At 45.9% G+C, this 21,193-nt stretch overlaps 1 protein-coding gene and 1 non-coding gene across 3 annotated transcripts in view; one reads left to right on the top strand and one right to left on the bottom strand.

Annotated features, from left to right (window-relative positions):
• Positions 1-21,193, top strand: part of LOC124718836 (all trans-polyprenyl-diphosphate synthase PDSS1) — a 738,036-nt gene that overhangs the window by 502,608 nt on the left and 214,235 nt on the right. The window lies entirely within an intron of this gene.
• Trnar-gcg lies at positions 4,881-4,955 on the bottom strand. The gene has a single exon. It is a non-coding gene; the product is annotated as a tRNA-Arg (tRNA).

Genomic DNA, 21,193 nt, shown 5'->3' with positions numbered 1-21,193 from the left:
CATACAATTTAATGACCCCCGTCGCGTTTCCCTGGCTCTTCGTGAAGGCTCATCTCAGAAACTTTCACGTGGTTTTTTATATGGCTTTCACTAAAGATACACTGATTCATACCGAGGAACGTTTGTGTATTTGATTTATTACCGCTACACTGACAATTCGTGCATTATATAGTTTCAGAACAAAAAGAAAGAAATCGTACAGAAACTGTGGAATGAGTTTTTGGCCTGTACTGAGGACTTTAAAGAGACTAGCGGCAGAGAACGTAAATAAACCCAGCGTCCTCCCCACGGCTGTTTTATGTATCGAGGACCGAAGAACTTAAAATGGAAATGGAAATGAGCGTTTGGCGTCATTGGCCGGGAGGCCCCTCGCGGGGCAGGTCCGGCCGCCATATCGCAGGTCTTATTACATTCGGCGCCACATTGGGCGACCTGCACGCCGGATGGGGATGAAATGATGATGAACACAACACAACACCCAGTCCCTGAGCGGAGAAAATCTCCGACCCAGCCGGGAATCGAACCCGGGCCCAGAGAACGGCAATCCGTCACGCTGACCACTCAGCTACTGGGGCGGACAACTTAAAATGAAGATGGACGTTTCATCCATGGCCAGTAACAAAGGTCACTCATTTCATTCAGGAATCCTATGTCACTGGTAGTCTTGAGGACCTCGCAGAATACGTTACGAAGTATTAAAATGCCGGAAGTGACATTTCGTTTCTCCTTGGTTGCACGTAGACTGCCTGATGTTAATGTTGCTTTTTCTGAGATAAAATGCTATGAAGAATACTTAGTCAGTGTAGCATCTTAGACAGACCTTCACTACAGAAAACACTGACCATGAATTGAAGGTGAAGTCTTCTAGATTTTAAGACCGCGTCATGTTTCTCTCCACTTTCGTTTTACACAATTGACCTTTAGGGCCCGTCAGCTGCGATCTTCTTTAGGATTTTCTGTAGTTCCCGGTTAGCTGAACACAGTCTTCAGATTTTACCTTTAATGACGACGGTCTGCAGAGTCACAAACTAGCCATAAATATTTTTTTTCACCTTTATCGAGCCTATATCCCATATTCGTTTCACACAACCGTCTTATGTGTCAGAGGTGACTGAGGTCTTGGAAATTGTGGACCCGTCTCTGGAATTGTGGAGACATCTTCTCGACGTCAAAGGGGGTGGCTCCATGCGTTTCATACCCAATAGAGCACTAAATTAGCCAGACTTCCTATGATACCTCAGGGTGGAAGAAAGATGGTGACTTTTCATGTAATCTCATTACTGTTAGCATCGGAGAAATTGGATTCTGTTAATTTCAGGCACGAAACACGTCTGGGGATCAGTAGACACTAGTGCGCATCTGTTAGAATGTTGTTGTTATTTTTGTTCTTGTGGCGGTCTTTAGTCGAAAGACTGTTTTGGTGGTGCTTTCCACACAAGTCCATCGTGCACAAGTCTCATAATCACCGAATAACTACCGCACTCTATATGCATTTAAAGCTTCTTACTGGCCAAACCTTCAGCATTCTTCTGTCACACCACATTTCAAAAGAGTCTATTCATTTCTTGTCTATTTCAAGTAAGTAAATGCGAGTTATTACACATAAATAATGGTAGGTATTAGTTACTGTCCTGATCTACTCTTGACGAAAAATTACTGGAAACAGTAACTACCGGAACCTATGAAGGCCGGCCGAAGTGGCCGTGTGGTTAAAGGCGCTGCAGTCTGGAACCGCAAGACCGCTACGGCCGCAGGTTCGAATCCTGCCTCGGGCATGGATGTTTGTGATGTACTTAGGTTAATTAGGTTTAACTAGTTCTAAGTTCTAGGGGACTAATGACCTCAGCAGTTGAGTCCCATAGTGCTCAGAGCCATTGGAACCTATGAAGGATTGATCATCCTAAGGAACGTAAAGTAGAATGCTCACATAAAACAAATTGTGGAAAACGGATGACAGACAGATTCATTGGGAGAATCTTAAAGAAACTTAATTTCTCCGTGAATGACGTAGCTTAAAAATCACTTGCTCGACCGATTCTTGAGACCTGCTCATAAGAACTTCCTGGAAGATTAAAACTGTGTGCCGGACCGAGACTCGAATTGCGGATCTTTGTCTTACGCGGGCAAGTGCTCTAACAACTGAGCTGCCCAAGGACGACTCACGATCCGACCTCACAGCTTTACTTCTGCCAGTACCTCGTCTCCTACCTTCCAAACTTCACATTCTGGTAATTGCTGATAAGTCTTGATCCCTTACCAACTAGGATTAATAAGAGATAGAATAGATCCAGAGAAGAGCGTCACGTTTCGTCATAGGATTGTTTAATGGACGCGAGAGCATTACGGAAATGCTCAAGAAAATTCAGTGGTAGACCTAAAAGAGAGGCGTTGTGCTTGGCGGAGAGGTTTACAACTGAAATTCCGGGAGTGTATGTTTCAAGAAGAGTCTGGAAACATATTGCTTTCTCTATATACGTCTCTCGTTATAGGCGCTAACGAGAATAGAATTTCTTCATTGTTTCTTGTCCTGACGCATTTCGGAATTATGCCATATACAACCGTTCGCTCGACGAAAGATCCGTACCCAAAGACTGGTAAGTTGCACAGGTCACACCAATATTGAAGAAAGGTAGTAGGAGTAATCCACTGAATTACAGGTACGTATCATTAACGTCGATATCTAGTAGGATTTTGGAACATATACTGTGTTGGAACATTATGAATTATCTCGAAGAAAACGGTCTGTTGACACACAGTCAGCATGGGTTTAGAAAACATCGTTCTTGTGAAACACAACTAGCTCTTTATTCGCATGAACTGTTGAGTGCTATTGAAAAGGGATTTCAGATCGATTCCGTATTTTTGGATTTCCGGAAGGCTTTTGACACTGTACCACACAAGCGGCTTGTAGTGAAATCGCGTGCTTATGGAATATCGTCTCAGTTATGTGACTGAACTTGTGATTTCCTGTGGGAGAGGTCACAGTTCGTAGTAACTGACGGAAAGTCATCGAGTAAAACAGAAGTGACTTCTGGCGTTCCCGAAGGTAGTGTTATAGGTCGTTTGCTGTTCCTTATGTGTATAAACGATTTGGGAAACAGTCTGAGCAGCCGTCTTAGGTTGTTTGCAGACGACGGAGTCGTTTATCGACTAATAAAGTCATCAGAACAAATTGCAAAACGATTTAGATAAGATACTCTTATGATACGAAAATTGCAATTGACCCTAAATAACGAAAAGTGTGAGGTCATCCACACGAGTGCTAAAAGGAATTCGTTAAACTTTGGTTACACGATGAATGAGTCAAATATAAAAATCCGTAAATTCAACTAAATACCTTGGAATTACAATTAAGAACAACTTAAATTGGAAGGAACACATAGAAAATGTTGTGGGGAAGGCTAAACAAAGACTGCATTTTACTGACAGGACACTTAGAACTTGTAACAGATCTACTAAGGAGACTGTCTACACTACGCTTGTCCGTCCTCTTTTAGAATACTGCTGTGCGGTGTGGGATCCTTACCAGATAGGACTGATGGAGTACATCGAAAATGTTCAAAGAAGGGCAGCACGTTTTGTATTATCGCGAAATATGGGAGAGTGTGTCACTGAAATTATAAAGGATTTGGTCTGAACATCATTAAAAGAAAGGCGTTTTTCTTTGCGACGGAATCTTCTCAAGAAATTCCAATCACAAACTTTCTCCTCCGAATTCGAAAATATTTTGTTGACAACGACCTAAATAGGGAGAAACGATCACCACGATAAAATAAGGGAAATCGGAGCTCGTACGGAAAGATATAGGTATTCGATCTTTCTGCGCACTATACGAGATTGGAATAATAGAGAATTGTGAAGGTGGTTCGATGAACCCTCTGCCAGGCACTTAAATGTGATTTGCAAAGTATCTATGTAGATGTAGATGCAGAAGTGAACAAAATTTTATTTTACATATGGTAGATGTTACAAGAATCTAATAAATAAATAAAGTAATGCCGGCTAGAGTGGCCAAGCGGTTCTAGGCGCTTCTGTCTGGAACAGCGCGACCGCTACGGTCGCAGGTTCGAATCCTGCCTCGGGCATGGATGTGTGTGAAGTCCTTAGGTTAGTTAGGTTTAAGTAGTTCTAAGCTCTAGGGGACTGATGACCTCAGGTGTTAAGTCCCATAGTGCTCAGAGCCATTTGAACCAATAAAGTAACAGCAATAAATTGTGAATCTCCAATCCATAGCGTAGGCCTATATATTTACAACTTGACTTTGACATACCAGTCGTGTATCGACAATTGAAGCTTAAGCTTCATCAGTTAAGAACTTAATGCCGACAGGAAACGTAATAGGCATAAGGCTAAAAAGTCGAACTGCGATGCAGAAGAAGACATGGCGCCCGCTAGAGAGCGTAGGAGAACAGACATGTGTGCCGAGCGTCACGAGTTACAAGTACTAATGATACCAACAGGAATGAAAGTGACTTCATTAATAAACAGTATTGGTGGGATTACTCGGCAGTTTGAAATTGACCAACGAAAAAACTCCAATTACGAATAGTGTTGGCCCCCTAAAAGATGGTTAACTCGCTTCGGGATCTCAAATGGAAATCACTGGATGGAAGGCGACGTTTCTTTTCGAGGAGCGCTATTGAGAAGATCTAGAGAACCGGCATTTGAGGCTGACTGCAGAACGATTCTACTGTCGCCGGGGTACATTTCACGTAAGGACCGCGAAGATAGGTTTACAGAGACTGTGGCTCGTACGGAAGCACACAGACAGTCGTTTTCCCTACGCTCTACTACCGAGGAAACAGGAAGGGACATAATGAGATTTTCACTCTGCAGCGGAGTGTGCGCTTATATGAAACTTCCTGGCAGATTAAAACTGTGTGCCGGGCCGAGATTCGAACTCGGGACCCTTGCCTTTCGCAGGCAAGTGCTCTACCAACTGAGCTACCCAAGCACGACTCTCGCCCCGTCCTCACAGCTTCACTTCTGCCAGTACCTCGCCTCCTACCTTCCAAACTCCTTTCTTTCAGGAGTGCTAGTTCTGCAAGGTTCGCAGGAGAGCTTCTGTTAAGTTTGGAAGGTAGGAGGCGAGGTACTGGCAGAAGTGAAGCTGTGAGGACGGGGCGTGAGTCGTGCTTGGGTAGCTCAGTTGGTAGAGCACTTGCCCGCGAAAGGCAAAGGTCCCGATTTCGAATCTCGGCCCGGCATACAGTTTTAATCTGCCAGGAAGTTTCGGAAGGGACATGACTAGTATTGGTTAGGATACACTCCGCCACCCACCATACGGTGTTCTTGCGGGGTATGTATGTAGATGTAGACGTGGATATAGACGTGGAGCTCGAACCAGAGGAGCTACGCCTGACGTTGTCCAGAGACTTTGGAAGTTCACTGAAGCCGGAAATGGAATTTCTGATACTGACGGTGGAGGAGTGAAGAGACAGTCGTCGTGGAAGTGCCCTCTGCCACACACCGTAAGGTTATTTGCAAAGTATGACTGTAGACGTGGTTCTGCAGTTCCTGTTGTGATGACCTAGACATGTACGGGGCATAAGCCCCGAGCTTCCTACCCCCTTCCCGCCTTCCAGAAATGCGAGGCTTATTCCTTTCAGTATTCACCCACTCTTAAGCCTCTCAATGTGGCAGTCAAGGTTGGCATCCATTACTGAGGCGGGTAGACCTCGTCCAGCCGAAGTCAAGCGAAAATTCATACACAGTGGCTATTGTGAATTCGGCAGGTCTCCCGTGTAGATTCCAGAGCCGATCTGCCATGCATGATTCATGGAGGCTACGTGCAAAACTACGCACTGGCTGGCCCGCGCCATTCGCGTTGAATAAAAGATTCCCGCCGTCTGCGCGAATCGCTCCTCCGTCTACGCCGGATGTCTCCGCCGCGGCAGTGACCAGACGGGATAGCCTCCACGGCCGCAGCGGGGCCTTGGATAATCTCGGCCTCCACTGGCTCCTACCGGCTCATCTGTCACGCCGCGGTAAGCATTTAGATAGGGCAGCGACAGGGGTGACCTACACAGTTTAATAAACACTGCTACCCAAGTGAATGCCGCATTCCTCTTACCATTCTAGACATACACTCTCGTAAGACAAAAAATACGATGCACCACAAAGGAATTATTCGAATGTGACGGAAATCGTATGTATGTGATGTATATGTAGAGAGACACAACTAATTACAGTTTCAGAAAAATTGGATAGTTTATTTAAGAGAAAGAGCGTCACAAATTGAACAAATCAACAACTCTTTGGTCCACGCTCCGTTTTGTTCACCTTCATGACTAGCCATGCTGGGCTTACATTACAGCAAGATAAGGCTTGGCCACACACGAAGACAGTTTCTACTGCTTGCTTTAGTGCTTTCCACACACTAGCTTGGCGAGCGAGGTCACCAGATCTCACCCCCCCCCCCCTACCAATCGAGAACGTTTGGGGTATTATGGGTAAGGCCCTCTTCCAGCCAGCTCAGGAATTTGACGATCTAACGCGCCAACTGGACTGAATTTGGCACGATATCCCTCAGTAGAACATCCAACAACTTTATCAGTCAGTGCCAAGCTGAGTAACTGCTCGCACAAGGGCCAGAGGTGGACCAACGCGTTACTGGCATGCTCAATTTGTCAAACTCTTTCTGTTGGATAATTCATCCAGTTTTTCTGAAATTCTGATCATTTTGTCTGTTCATGTACATCACATCTACAGAGTTCCATCCCATTTGGATAATTCCTTTTTTTTCCCTTTCTTTCCCTTATGGTGTCTCTATGAATCTATGATACGTCTGAAGGAAGATTAGGGTGTAACGTATGGGAAGGAGTTGCGACACTAGTGCTCCTAATCTACTTAAAGGGTTTTTCAGATGGAGCAGTAAATACACTCCTGGAAATTGAAATAAGAACACCGTGAATTCATTGTCCCAGGAAGGGGAAACTTTATTGACACATTCCTGGGGTCAGATACATCACATGATCACACTGACAGAACCATAGGCACATAGACACAGGCAACAGAGCATGCACAATGACGGCACTAGTACAGTGTATATCCACCTTTCGCAGCAATGCAGGCTGCTATTCTCCCATGGAGACGATCGTAGAGATGCTGGATGTAGTCCTGTGGAACGGCTTGCCATGCCATTTCCACCTGGCGCCTCAGTTGGACCAGCGTTCGTGCTGGACGTGCAGACCGCGTGAGACGACGCTTCATCCAGTCCCAAACATGCTCAATGGGGGACAGATCCGGAGATCTTGCTGGCCAGGGTAGCTGACTTACACCTTCTAGAGCACGTTGGGTGGCACGGGATACATGCGGACGTGCATTGTCCTGTTGGAACAGCAAGTTCCCTTGCCGGTCTAGGAATGGTAGAACGATGGGTTCGATGACGGTTTGGATGTACCGTGCACTATTCAGTGTCCCCTCGACGATCACCAGTGGTGTACGGCCAGTGTAGGAGTTCGCTCCCCACACCATGATGCCGGGTGTTGGCCCTGTGTGCCTCGGTCGTATGCAGTCCTGATTGTGGCGCTCACCTGCACGGCGCCAAACACGCATACGACCATCATTGGCACCAAGGCAGAAGCGACTCTCATCGCTGAAGACGACACGTCTCCATTCGTCCCTCCATTCACGCCTGTCGCGACACCACTGGAGGCGGGCTGCACGATGTTGGGGCGTGAGCGGAAGACGGCCTAACGGTGTGCGGGACCGTAGCCCAGCTTCATGGAGACGGTTGCGAATGGTCCTCGCCGATACCCCAGGAGCAACAGTGTCCCTAATTTGCTGGGAAGTGGCGGTGCGGTCCCCTACGGCACTACGTAGGATCCTACGGTCTTGGCGTGCATCCGTGCGTCGCTGCGGTCCGGTCCCAGGTCGACGGGCACGGGCACCTTCCGCCGACCACTGGCGACAACATCGATGTACTGTGGAGACCTCACGCCCCACGTGTTGATCAATTCGGCGGTACGTCCACCCGGCCTCCCGCATGCCCACTATACGCCCTCGCTCAAAGTCCGTCAACTGCACATAACGGTTCACGTCCACGCTGTCGCGGCATGCTACCAGTGTTAAAGACTGCGATGGAGCTCCGTATGCCACGGCAAACTGGCTGACACTGACGGCGGCGGTGCACAAATGCTGCGCAGCTAGCGCCATTCGACGGCCAACACCGCGGTTCCTGGTGTGTCCGCTGTGCCATGCGTGTGATCATTGCTTGTACAGCCCTCTCGCAGTGTCCGGAGCAAGTATGGTGGGTCTGACACACCGGTGTCAATGTGTTCTTTTTTCCATTTCCAGGAGTGTATGTTAGAAGTAGCAGAGACTAATTCGAATAAAACATCCCAATAACAAAGATCCAATTTTATTGATTACTGATATACAACAGTTAGAATATAATCCATACATTCAGGGACTGCACAAAGGTATGGAAACCCCGCGAGAAGTGCATGCTTCAACTTAAAATGCTTAAACTTAAAAAGCCTGTAGGTTGCGCTGCCGTATTTGACCATGGACGGCACCTGTGCAATGTCCTCAGTACATATAGCAGTTGTGTCACGCACAGAACAGTGTTGTGTGTCGCTATGAGTGCATTATGTAGGAGATAATTCGAACGTGGACAAACTGTTGCTGCTTATGTAGTGGATGCTTCCGTAACCACTATAGCCGAAGTGTTTTATGTTTCAAGAGGCACCGTCTTCATGATTTATAACGCATTCAGGGAAAGCGGAGAAACACCATCTACTATCAGACAACGCGGATGAAAGTGTGCGTTCAGTGATCGTGAGAGACGAGCCATAAAGAAAATCGTGAAGAAAACTAAGAAGACAACAGTTGTAAAAGTCACTGCAGAGCTAAATGCCGCACTCGCGAACCTTGTCAACTCCAAACCAACCCGAAGGAAGATCCATAAGATAGGAATAGCCGGGGAGCTGGAATTCACTCATCATTGATGCAAATTTACGTAAAATTAATGCCGAAGCCATAAAACGTGGGCTGCGGAACAATGGAAAAAAGTCATTTTGTCGGATGAGCCTTGTTTCCACACGGTTTCCGACTTCAGGCAGGGTTTACGTCCCAAGATGAAATATGGCGGAGGTTCGATCTAGATGTGGCAGCCATATCATGGTAGTCCGTGGGCCTTCCCATGGTACAATGTTTGATCCCCAATGGTGATGGTGTGTTCGAAGACGACTGGACCCCCCTGTTCACAAAGCTCACATCGTCCAGGCCTGGTTTTGTGGACACGAGATTGAATTGTGACACCTACCTTGGCTATCACAGTTACCAAATATCAATATTATAGAGCTTTTGTGATACTTTTTACATGGCTGTACGTTCAGAGACCGTGAATAGTTACAACTGATACCGAGGTTTTGGGATCTACGTTGGAGAGAAGGATGCTTGGTCGCCATGCGCATCCATCTTCGTTGCCTGCACTTGCGACTATTTTGCAGGAACAATGGTATAAGATTCCCTTAGAAACCACGCAGGACCTGTGTTTATTCATTCCGGCATTCCGAGAAGACTGGAAGCTGTTTTGACTACCAACGATTTACCTTCGCTGTATTGCGCATGGCAATGCGTTATGTTTTTTCCCCCACGTTTTTGTCCTCCCCCAGTACACTCAAAGGAGATGTTAAGCAAAGGCGAATGGTTAACTCCACCGTTTATTTTCGTAAGTTCCACCTCCGTCTTCAGTACAATTTCGAATTCCCTTGATAACATAATGTGTAGCCCTTCTGAGGATGACTTAACGTTATTTTATGGGGGCAACACTATTCATAATCCGAAAGATCAACAACAACAACATTTCCAGCGGATTCAACCCCTTCGAAAAGAAGATGAAGGTAGAAAATAGGAATTTTGTCGTCGACTAGTTGCACATTGCCGAGTAATCCCACCAATGCTGTTTCTGATAAGTCACCTTCATTCATGATATTAGCAACACTCGTAGCTCACATCGGTGGTACGACGATATATAGACACATTTTGAATAACGCTTCTCTGTAAATATGTGGTGTGACATGACTCACTTTATTGGATCCGCTGCGTTACCGTCTTGTGCTGTAGGAACCCGTTATCTAGACTTTTTTGAAAACGAGCTTCCAGCACCTTTGGAAGAGTTGCTTTGGGTACAAGACTGTATATTTTCTTATAGAGTGGCCATTCTAGCGGTCAGGTGACATATCATCTAAACCTAATATTTCTCGAAAGATAGATCGGCAGAAATGGTCTCAATTCTTGGCCTTCGAGGTCCTCGGCCCTTACCTCTATAGATTTTTGCCTGTGGGGATGGTTGGAAGGCGAAGTGTACAAAGACTTCGTTTGAATTATGCATAGTTCCGCCGCTATAAAAGAAGTCCAAGACGACCTCAGAGAAGTTACACGTGGTGTTGTCAAGAGAATTCGAAAGTCCATTGATGGAGGTAAAATTTTTGAAAATTAACTTTGAATTTAATACCATTGCTTAACGCCTTTCGTGAGTATTTCTTTGGGTTGCGTTTTAACAGCCGTATCTTTGTAACCAGTAATAATTGGAGATTCGATTTAGACTGTTCTAGATCTCCTGAAACACCGTGCATATAATTCTGATGTGTCTCCGATTTCACAGTGTCATTGTAAAAAATACAAATAATCCCAGAAGAATCCGCGGAGACTTCAATGCTAGAGCAAGAGGCGAACTCTCCGCTGGGAGAAAGTAAGGTTTACCGCGCCATAATAAACAGAGAAGAAAGCCGCCAGTTTATATAATGAAATATTGTTACTTCTGACGCTCTTAGTCGTTGTAATGGGGTGGTACAGCCAGTTCTGCGGTTCGTTACACGGCTGATCACGAATAATGAGAGAGCAATTTTCCGCATTAGGGTATAAGCACCTCTCGAGAAATTACACAAAATTGCATTTGAAATATCTCTAAAAAGTCCGCAACCATTCACGATCTATTTACAGGGTAATTAACGTAAGTAGAATGCGTGTCATTGCCCGCATCTCGTGGTCGTGCGGTAGCGTTCTCGCTTCCCACGCCAGGGTTCCCGGGTTCGATTCCCGGCGGGGTCAGGGATTTTCTCTGCCTCGTGATGGCTGGGTGTTGTGTGCTGTCCTTAGGTTAGTTAGGTTTAAGTAGTTCTAAGTTCTAGGGGACTGATGACCATAGATGTTAAGTCCCATAGTGCTCAGAGCCATGCGTGTCATTATGGAGTATAGTTTGCATGCTTATATCACGATTTAACCATCGACAGTTTTCTGTTTTCTCGTAATGTGACTCCTCATCAACGCTGCGCCAGTAACGTACTCGAAAAGAAGCTTCAGCTATTATAAAGATGTGGTAGTTCCTTGTCATACCACACACACACACACACACACACACACACACACACACACACTTTCAGAGTTTCTGTACAGTTTGTGATGAGAAAACCAGGAATATTTCGTGCTCGTATGATTTATTGTTGATATTTTAGACCTTTGTAGATTCTGACGAGGTGTTTGCGTCATCTTTGTATAAGAAATGTTAACATAAATCAAACATTACGCTGTGATGGCTTCAATAATGTGTGTACAGACACGGATACCCAAGTGTTAAAAAACGGATTGCTTGAGTAACGCTATAAATTGTGAATGATACATCACAAGAATTTCGTTATTACAGTAAAGTGTGCCAGTTATGAGTCTGACCAAATGATCTCTTTAAATGCGTTGAATAAAATACGACGTCACTGAATGATGTGTTTACCTCTAGTACAGAGAAACCGCAACAATTAACAGATAAAAGCGTGATATAGTGAAAGTAGACCCTAAAATCTGTTATGATAAGAGTAAAATACTGTTTAACAAATAAATCGAAAGGAATGTTGCGTGTAACATAAATGAAGCCATAGAACCTGCTGTTGAGTTGCTATTTTCGTCTTCTTCTGGTTGGTGTGGTACGAGTCTTAAGGATTTCCTTTCTTGTGCCAATTTCTGGACTCCAGAGCAGCAAGCACATTAAGTACTCAATTATTTATTGAATATATAACTCCTCCTGCACTTTTTAACCTCCACGACCCCCACTAATAGCATTTACATACAGGTATGTTTATATAAGTGAAATATGAACTTTCAATACGAAAACAATTCAAAAACTGTTATTTGCTCGGCGAACAATAGATGTGTTATGGGAAACGGTAGGATGGAGAGGTAAACAAACAGCACGAAGTGAAGTACTTCAGTAAGCCGTTACTGGAGGATCATTGATCCCTTCTGTCAAAATACTCCTCAAACGTCGGCAAACAACCTCTGAAAATCCGCAATAGAGTAGGTTATCCCGAAAGTATAACAAGTGTTGACCTCTCGGTCTTCCAGCCGAGGAAGTAGGACAAAAGGGCGCGACATTTCGACGACATTCACTGTCATCAACTCCTGTCGAAAAGTCGAGTTGACACCTAGTTGATCAATTCTAATAATTTGTCTATATATTTCTTATCTACACTGCACATAAATGAATTACTAACACAGATTTACTGATCAGAGCATTCCCTTTAATCAAATTCACGGATGTGAACTGAATAGCATCAATAAAATAATGAAGATGGCAATGGCATGAAATGATATTTCGCAGAATCGTTCTCAGACGCAAGATCAGGATTTTATTTCAGTGAATTTAATTCATTGTGTAGAGATTCTCGCAGATGGAAAAAATGCGATGTGCATCCGAACTGCTTGTGAAAGTGTCTTACCTACTGTACAAACGCAAATCTTTTTTCAGCGTCCGCGGGTGTTAAAATTTTGCATACCTATGTTGTATAGCAATACCGAGATACTGGCATGCACGTCCAGCTATTGGGACAATGTTATTAAGGAGGCTGTTTAGGTTAAATTAGCGAGAAACCTTGTAAACAGGGATGGAGGTTTTTGCTTAAACTCTACTTGGAATCCTGCCATAAATCCTGTCATAAAACAGAGGGACAGAGTCAATGTTACTTCACTTGCTACTTCGCTATCGATACCTCTGACTTTGGTCATCTTTGGTGGCACTAGTGTTCATTGTGTGTGTGTGTGTGTGTGTGTGTGTGTGTGTGTGTGTGTGTGTGTGTGTGTGTGTGTGTGTGTTTTTTATCTTTCCTGAATTACTCCAACAACCGGGGTTTTAAATTTGCCTGTACATCGCCTGTCCGTTGCAGTTTGTGCCTTTAAAATGGCGGAGAGTATTCCCGCCGATATATCGGCCGTCGCTGTAAACATTACCTGGCCAAATTCCCGTGAGTTTTTTTGAAAATTGTATACGCCAGGAGAAATTCAGGTCTCGCGTTTTAACACGTTATGTGCACCGGAGATCTGTAAGCAGGATTTCTCTGACCTGCTGAAGTCGGACTTCGTAATTTACGTTGCATAGAGAGAGAGAATATATAAGGCGATCGTGACCACATTTTACCGCAACATAGCCTGTTTTCAGGACACGTTCCTGATAGTACAACTGCCAGGAGCACGTGTAATTGTGTGGAAAACCAGTAGAAAGGCATGCTACCGTCTGCAGACCCTGCAGATGTCAACAACGCATCTACCCTTTCCAGGACACTTCGGGCTGAAGCCAATGATGTGACACACGGTCTCAAATGAGAAGTAAAACTGACTTAAATAACTATAAATATTATCGATCGCGTGTAATGCAAATAGAGAAAAGTCTTTAGATTGACACTGTCCTGTACCTTTTAACCACAAAGTAATACTTGCTAAGGATATCCACGTTCGTGCAGAGCCGGAGGAGAACCGTTATTTTTTCCCAAAGGAAACATCACAGCATTTGCCAAAAAGCGAACCCGTTCACCTCTCGAATGTAAGTTACATGTGTTAACCATTACGCAACATCGCTCTTTGTGGCCAATATGCGTTGGCGGACGAAGCGACTAAGACATTGGCAAGCGTGTTGCAATTCGCATTGGAGAGGTGCCATTAATCTGCATCACGGATGATCTGCGCCGCTTGGCAGCTAAGTAAGGTACACCGGCGCGTTGCTTACATTTGTTTACTGTGGGGAGTTTTTATTGCCTTGTGGAAGACGCTGTGTCAGTAGCCCGTACGGAACAGCGGCGCAGCGATGCGTGGAAGACTCCGAGAAAATTAAATCACTGGGGGAAACCTGTTCTGTCGCTCTGCGTTTCTACACAACTAGCCGGTTGCTTGCTACTCTGTATAAGATCTGGTTTTACTGGCAGAGGGCAGCGTGTGATGGCATGAGAGACATGCCTGCATGACTAACTGAACGGAGTGTTGTTCAATACATGGATCAGTCAGCTGTGTGTTTGGAATTCGCAGATAATTATACAACTTGGCTTAGTGTTTATTTGCGCTTCGAAACACGTTCTGAGTAAAAGAAACATGACAGACTCCCAAACAATACTAATTAGTTGGATGCATGGGTGAATTATTGTTGTTGTTGTCGTCTTTGTCCGAAGATTGGATTGGTGCACGTCACAACAGTATTTGTTCTGTGAAAGCCTCTTCAGGACTACCACAACGATCATCCGCGTGAACATGCTTATTGTAGTCAAACTTACCTTCGCTCCCGCCAGCAGTTTTGTCCCCCCCCCCCCCCCCTCGCAACACTCTCCACCGTTACACATTGACTAGTCCGTAATGAATCATGACGTATCCTATCGACTGATCCTTTACTTTAATAAAGATGTACCATTAATTTCTTAACCCCCTCCCCTTCGATTCAGTACCTCTTCATTAGTATGCATTTCTCTCAGTGTTTCCATATTTTTTGTCAGCTCATGTACTCTGTAATTTGGTAGAATTCCTTATCATTTTCAGAAAGACCAGAAAAATGGAAGTTATATACGAACAATAGAAACATGTTTAATAAAATTTTCCGGAAGGTAGTTATCATTACCCTCATTGCTCCCCCGTCTCCTCCTTGGATCTACATACGTACTAAGCAAGCCACCGTGGCACTGGGTACCTTGTACCACTACTAAGTCATTTCCTTCTTGTTCCATTCTCGTAAAGAGCTAGGGAAAAACTACTGTCAATACGCCTCCGTATCGCATAATTTCTCATATCTTCGTGGTCCTTACGCGAAATGTGCGTTGGCGGCAGTAGAATCGTTCTGTTGTAAGCTTCAAATCCCGGTTCTCCAAATTTTCTCAATAGTGTTCCTCGAAGAGAACATCGCCTTCCCTCCAGGTATTACAGTTCGAGTTCCCGAAGGACCTTTGTAACACATGCCTGTTGTTTGAACCTACCGATAATAAATCGAGCAGCTCATCTCTAAATTGCTTCGATGTCTTCCTTTAATCCTACCTATCTGGCACAGATCCCTAACACACGAGCAGCACCTGCATTAAAACTTACTTTTTTTTTTTTTTTGCTTTTGGAGCTAGCTGCCGTTCATCACACAAACTAGAAATTTTGTCCAAGTCATCTTGTATCCCCCTACAGTCACTATACGATGACATCTTCCCATACACCACAGCATCATCAGCAAACAACGTAGATAACAGCCCGCCCTGTCCGCCAAACTATATGTGTTTGCGGAAGGTAACCGGTTCTGTCAGGGTTCGCAGCTCGGGGTCGTGCGGTAGCGTTCTCGCTTCCCACGCCCGGGTTCCCGGGTTCGATTCCCGGCGGGGTCATGGATTTTCTCTGGCTCGTGATGACATGTGTTGTGTGATGTCCTTAGGTTAGTTAGGTTTAAGTAGTTCTGAGTTCTTGGGGACTGATGACCATAGATGTTAAGGCCCATAGTGCTCAGAGCCATTTGGTTCTGTCAGGCTTCCTTGGTGCACTGATGGTGAACTCTCGCCGTCGGGGACAACGTTCTGGGTTCTATTACTTAAGAAGTCTTCGAGCCACTCACGTATCTAGGAACCTATTCCGTATGTTCGCATCTTCATTAACAGTTAAGTCTGCAGTGGGGCATCGTGTTGAAAGCTTTTCGAAAATCTTACAATATGAAAAATGCCCTTTGCCCTCCACCATACTTCCGTACCTGCTGCCTTTCCTGACTAATAAGCTGTCAAAAGCATGTATACGTACTGGTCGTGTGGTATAATGTTAATCATTCGATCGCCAGGAGCCGCTGGGACTCGTAGCCTGTTGAAATGAAATCGTGGTTTAGGTTTGACTTCTGATAATCAGAGTGCTATAGTCTAATATCGAAGAGTCAGGCGAGTCAGGATGGACACTGAAGTCGAAACGCTCGCGCATCGCAAGACGCAAGATAGCAGCTAAAGTGGGCTGCCTCCGGTGATGACGACATTGCGCCAAAAGCTGACATTTGTGCACGGACATCCCCGGAGGCTGCCGGCTGGGCCCGCTGGCATCGACTGGAGGCCTGAACTGGAGCGGAACGTTGCGCAAGCGCAGGCGGTCGCTAGCCGGTGCCTGGCGTCCAGTATCTGGGACGAGCGCAGCCTGCTCCCCTGGGCGCTGGCAGCTGGCGGCTGGCGGCTGGGGCGCTCTGCCGCTGTAATGGGGCAGCATTCCTGCTGGGGCGTCGCTCTGTCTGCCCTGCCCTGGAGATCCCCGGCCAAAGCCACACAACACAAACACTCCTCACCGTTGCTACCAGTGATACACAGTCTGATGCGCATCGGTCTTCCGTCTGCAGGTCGCGAGTTCGTCTCCTGTCAATAAAACTTCTTATTTATTTACCAGCTGAGCACCCAGCATTGCCCGGCTATGTATTTATTCCAATATTTTGTTAGTCTACCTTCCTCCTTCCCCTCCCACTCCCACACTCTGGGATGATGATGACATTGAAACAGAGGATGACACGCGTAAAGCGGAAATACTGAACACCTTTTTCCAAAGCTGTTTCACAGAGGAAGACCGCACTGCAGTCCCTTCTCTAAATCCTCGCACGAACGAAAAAATGGCTGACATCGAAATAAGTGTCCAAGGAATAGAAAAGCAACTGAAATCACTCAACAGAGGAAAGTCCACTGGACCTGACGGGATACCAATTCGATTCTACACAGAGTACGCGAAAGAACTTGCCCCCCTTCTAACAGCCGTGTACCGCAAGTCTCTAGAGGAACGGAAGGTTCCAAATGATTGGAAAAGAGCACAGGTAGTCCCAGTCTTCAAGAAGGGTCGTCGAGCAGATGCGCAAAACTATAGGCCTATATCTTTGACATCGATCTGTTGTAGAATTTTAAAACATGTTTTTTGCTCGCGTATCATGTCATTTCTGGAAACCCATAATCTACTCTGTAGTAATCAACATGGATTCCGGAAACAGCGATCGTGTGAGACCCAACTCGCTTCATTTGTTCATGAGACCCAGAAAATAATTAGGCTTCCAGGTAGATGCCGTTTTCCTTGACTTCCGGAAGGCGTTCGATACAGTTCCGCACTGTCGCCTGATAAACAAAGTAAGAGCCTACGGAATATCAGACCAGCTGTGTGACTGGATTGAAGAGTTTTTAGCAAACAGAACACAGGATCCAGAATGAGATTTTCATTCTGCAGCGGAGTGTGCGCTTATATGAGACCTGCTCATAAGAACTTCCTGCAAGATTAAAACTGTGTGCCAGACCGAGACTCGAACTCGGGACATTTGCCTTTCGCGGGCAAGTGCTCTACCAACTGAGCACCCGCACACCCGAGGAGATCACGGATGTAAAATTAGAGAGATTCGAGCGGGCACGGAGGCTTTCCGGCAGTCGTTCTTCCCGCGAACCATACGCGACTGGAACAGGAAAGGGAGGCAATGACAGTGGCACACCGTTGGGTGGCTTGCGGAGTATAAATGTAGATTTTGATATAGATGTACATTTGCTCCTTCCTTCTCAGTCCATCTGCTCCTCTCCCACTCTCTATCCATCTCCTCTTCCCCCATTAAGTTCATTTCCTCTTCCCCATCTCAGTTCATCTCCTCGCCCGCACACTCTATCTCCTCGTCAAACTCTCTGTGTCAATTTCCTCATCCCCTCTTTCCATCCGTCTCCTACTGCTCTTTCTCCATCTCATCCTCTTCCGTTTCTCTGTTAATCTATTCCTTCCCATGTCGCTGTTCACCTTCTTCTTCCTATCCGTGTCTATCTCCTTCCCCCCCCCCCCCCCCCCCCCTCTGTCCTTCTCCTTCTCCCTAACTTCTGTCTACATCACAAAGTTCTCACTCCCACCTCAATAGGAGGTTGCTGTTTATTAACTCCACAGTATTTCTTTCTACAGGGTGATTTTTTTCCACCGTGTACAAAATCTATGGATAATCGATGAGAGGATGCGGAACAAAAAAGGTCTAATTAACTTATGTCCGGAAATACACTACTGGCCATTAAAATTGCTACACCACGAAGATGACGTGCTACAGACGCGCATTTTAACTGAGAGGAAGAAAATGCTGTGATATGCAAATGATTAGCTTTTCAGAGCATTCAAACAAGGTTGGCGCCGGTGGCGACACCTACAGCGTGCTGACATGGGGAAAGTTTCCAACCGATTTCTCATACACAAACAGCAGTTGACCTGCGATGCCTGGTGAAACGTTGTTGTGGTGCCTCGTGTAAGGAGGAGAAATGCGTACCATCACGTTTCCGACTTTAATAAAGGTCGGATTGTAGCCTATCGCGATTGCGGTTTATCGTATCGCGACATTGCTGGTCGCGTTGGTCGAGATCCAATGACTGTTAGCAGAATATGGAATTGGTGGGTTCAGGTGGGTAATACGGAACGCCGTGCTGGGTCCCAACGGCCTCGTCTCACTAGCAGTCGTGATGACAGGCATCTCTTCCGCATGGCTGAAACGGATCATGCAGCCACGTCTCGATCCCTGAGTCAACAGATTGGGACGTTTGCAAGACAACAACCATCTGCACGAACAGTTCGACGACATTTGCAGCAGCATGGACTATCTGCTCGGAGACCATGGCTGCGGTTACCCTTGACACTGCATCACAGACAGAAGCGCCTGCGATGCTGTACTGAACGACGAACTTGAGTGCACGAATGGCAAAAGGTTCTGTTTACAGCATCATGACGGTCGCATCCGTGTTTGGCGATGTAGTGTTGGCAGAAGAGCCAACACTGTTTTTCTAGAGGAGGCCGAAATGCACGCGTTTAATTACACGCTGACTGGCGTGAGGTCTGGAACAGGACAATATCTTGAGAATTGCAAATAAAGTACGTAGATGATGTAATACTTAACTTTAAAATCCACAATTGTAGAACATCTCTCGTTACGGTACATGCTTCATAATATTAATTATCAACTGCTATGGCGCCTTGCTAGGTCGTAGCAAATGACATAGCTGAAGGCTATGCTAACTATCGTCTCGGCAAATGAGAGCGTATCGGTCAGTGTAGCTTCGCTAGCAAAGTCGGCTGTACAACTGGGGCGAGTGCCAGGACGTCTCTCTAGACCTGCCGTGTGGTGGCGCTTGGTCTGCTATCACTGACAGTGGCGACACGCGGGTCCGACGTATACTAACGGACCGCGGCCGATTTAAAGGCTACCACCTAGCAAGTGTGGTGTCTGGCGGTGACACCACAGGCGACATCGCTGTAAACGCACATTGGAAGCTTGTTTTCACCATCGCCATACTGGCGTATCACCTGGCGTGATGGTAAGGGGTGCCATTGGTTACACGTCTCGGTCACCTCTTGTTCGCATTGATGGCACTTTGAACAGTGTACGTTACATTTCAGATGTGTTACGACCCGTGGCACTACCCTTCACTCGATCCCTGTGAAACCCTACATTTCAGCAGGATAATGCACGACCGCATGTTGCAGGTCCTGTACGGGCCTTTCTCGATACAGAAAATGTTCGACTGCTGCCCTGGCCAGCACATTCTCCTGATCTCTCACCAACTGAAAACGTCTGGTCAATGGTGGCCGAGCAACTGGCTCGTCACAATACGCCAGTCACTACTCTTGATGAACTGTTGTATCGTGTTGAATCTGCATGGGAAGCTGTACCTTTACACGCCATCCAAGCTGTGACTCAATGCGCAGGCGTATCAAGGCCGTTATTACGGCCAGACGTGGTTGTTCTGGGTACTGATTTCTCAGGATCTATGCACCCAAATTGCGTGAAAATGTAATTATATGTCAGTTCTAGCACAATGTATTTGTCCAATGAATGCCCGTTTATGATCTGCATTTCTTCTTAGTGTAGCAGTTTTAATGGCCAGTAGTGTATTATACAGAGTGCTGGTAATCAATGTGAACTAAAGTAAAACTTTGATACGTGTATCTCTTCCCTATAAGTTGTAAGTAAACACGTGGGCGCGTTGAAAAGTAATGCCTCCACATTTTTTACGTGTAAACTCTTAAAACTTTTTAAATGAAACTAACTTTATTAACCATCTTCATATTTGTTCTTCATGTCTGCATATTTAGTTCTCAGCGTAGTCACCCTTTCTCTCAACGAGAGACCAGTTTATTAATACTGTCACTGTAGAATGACTTTGTCGACAGAGCCACAACCTCATCTCTGTTTTCGCCGCTTCATCACTGCCAAAGTGAAGTCCTCCGAGGTGTTCATTAAGTTTTGGAAATAGATGAAAATCGGATGGGACCAAGTCGGGACTACGGTCGCAGGTTCGAATCCTGACTTGGGAATGGATTTGTGTGATGTCCTTAGGTTAGTTAGGTTTAAGTAGTTCTACGTTCAGATGGCTCTGAGCACTATGGGACTTAACTTCTGAGGTCATCAGTCCCTTAGAACGTAGAACTACTTAAACCTAACTAACCTAAGGACATCACACACATCCAGACTGTAGCGCCTAGAACCGCTCGGCCGCTCCGGGCGGCTACTAGTTCTAAGTTCTAGGAGACTGATGACCTCAGATGTTGAGTCCCATAGTGGTCAGAGCCATTTTGAACCAAGTCGGGACTGTATGGAGGATGATCGATGACAGCGAACCCACAGCGTCGGACTGTGGCAGATGTCGCAGCGCTCATGCGTGGTCTCGCATTGTCAGGCTGAAGTAGAGGGTGCTCCACGTGTGGACGGTTAGAAACTATATTACAGCACGCTGTTTCTCACGCGCAGGTATATTCACTTTACACGCCGCTACGATGCACGCTGCAATTCTGAGCCCTCTAGCGGCAGCGGACTTTAACGACGGGGGAATGCCGACCGACCCGGACTATAACAGTTGCAGGATGTTTGCTTTCTGACGTTTCACGCCGAACGTGCTAATGGCCTCCTGTCCTGTGGAGCATAAATCGTGATTCGTCTGAAAAGACCACCTGTCGCCCC

The sequence above is a fragment of the Schistocerca piceifrons genome, chromosome 10 (genome assembly GCF_021461385.2).
Source record: "Schistocerca piceifrons isolate TAMUIC-IGC-003096 chromosome 10, iqSchPice1.1, whole genome shotgun sequence".
In the NCBI taxonomy this organism is placed as follows: domain Eukaryota; kingdom Metazoa; phylum Arthropoda; class Insecta; order Orthoptera; family Acrididae; genus Schistocerca; species Schistocerca piceifrons.
This window is presented reverse-complemented; position numbering and strand designations above follow the sequence as displayed.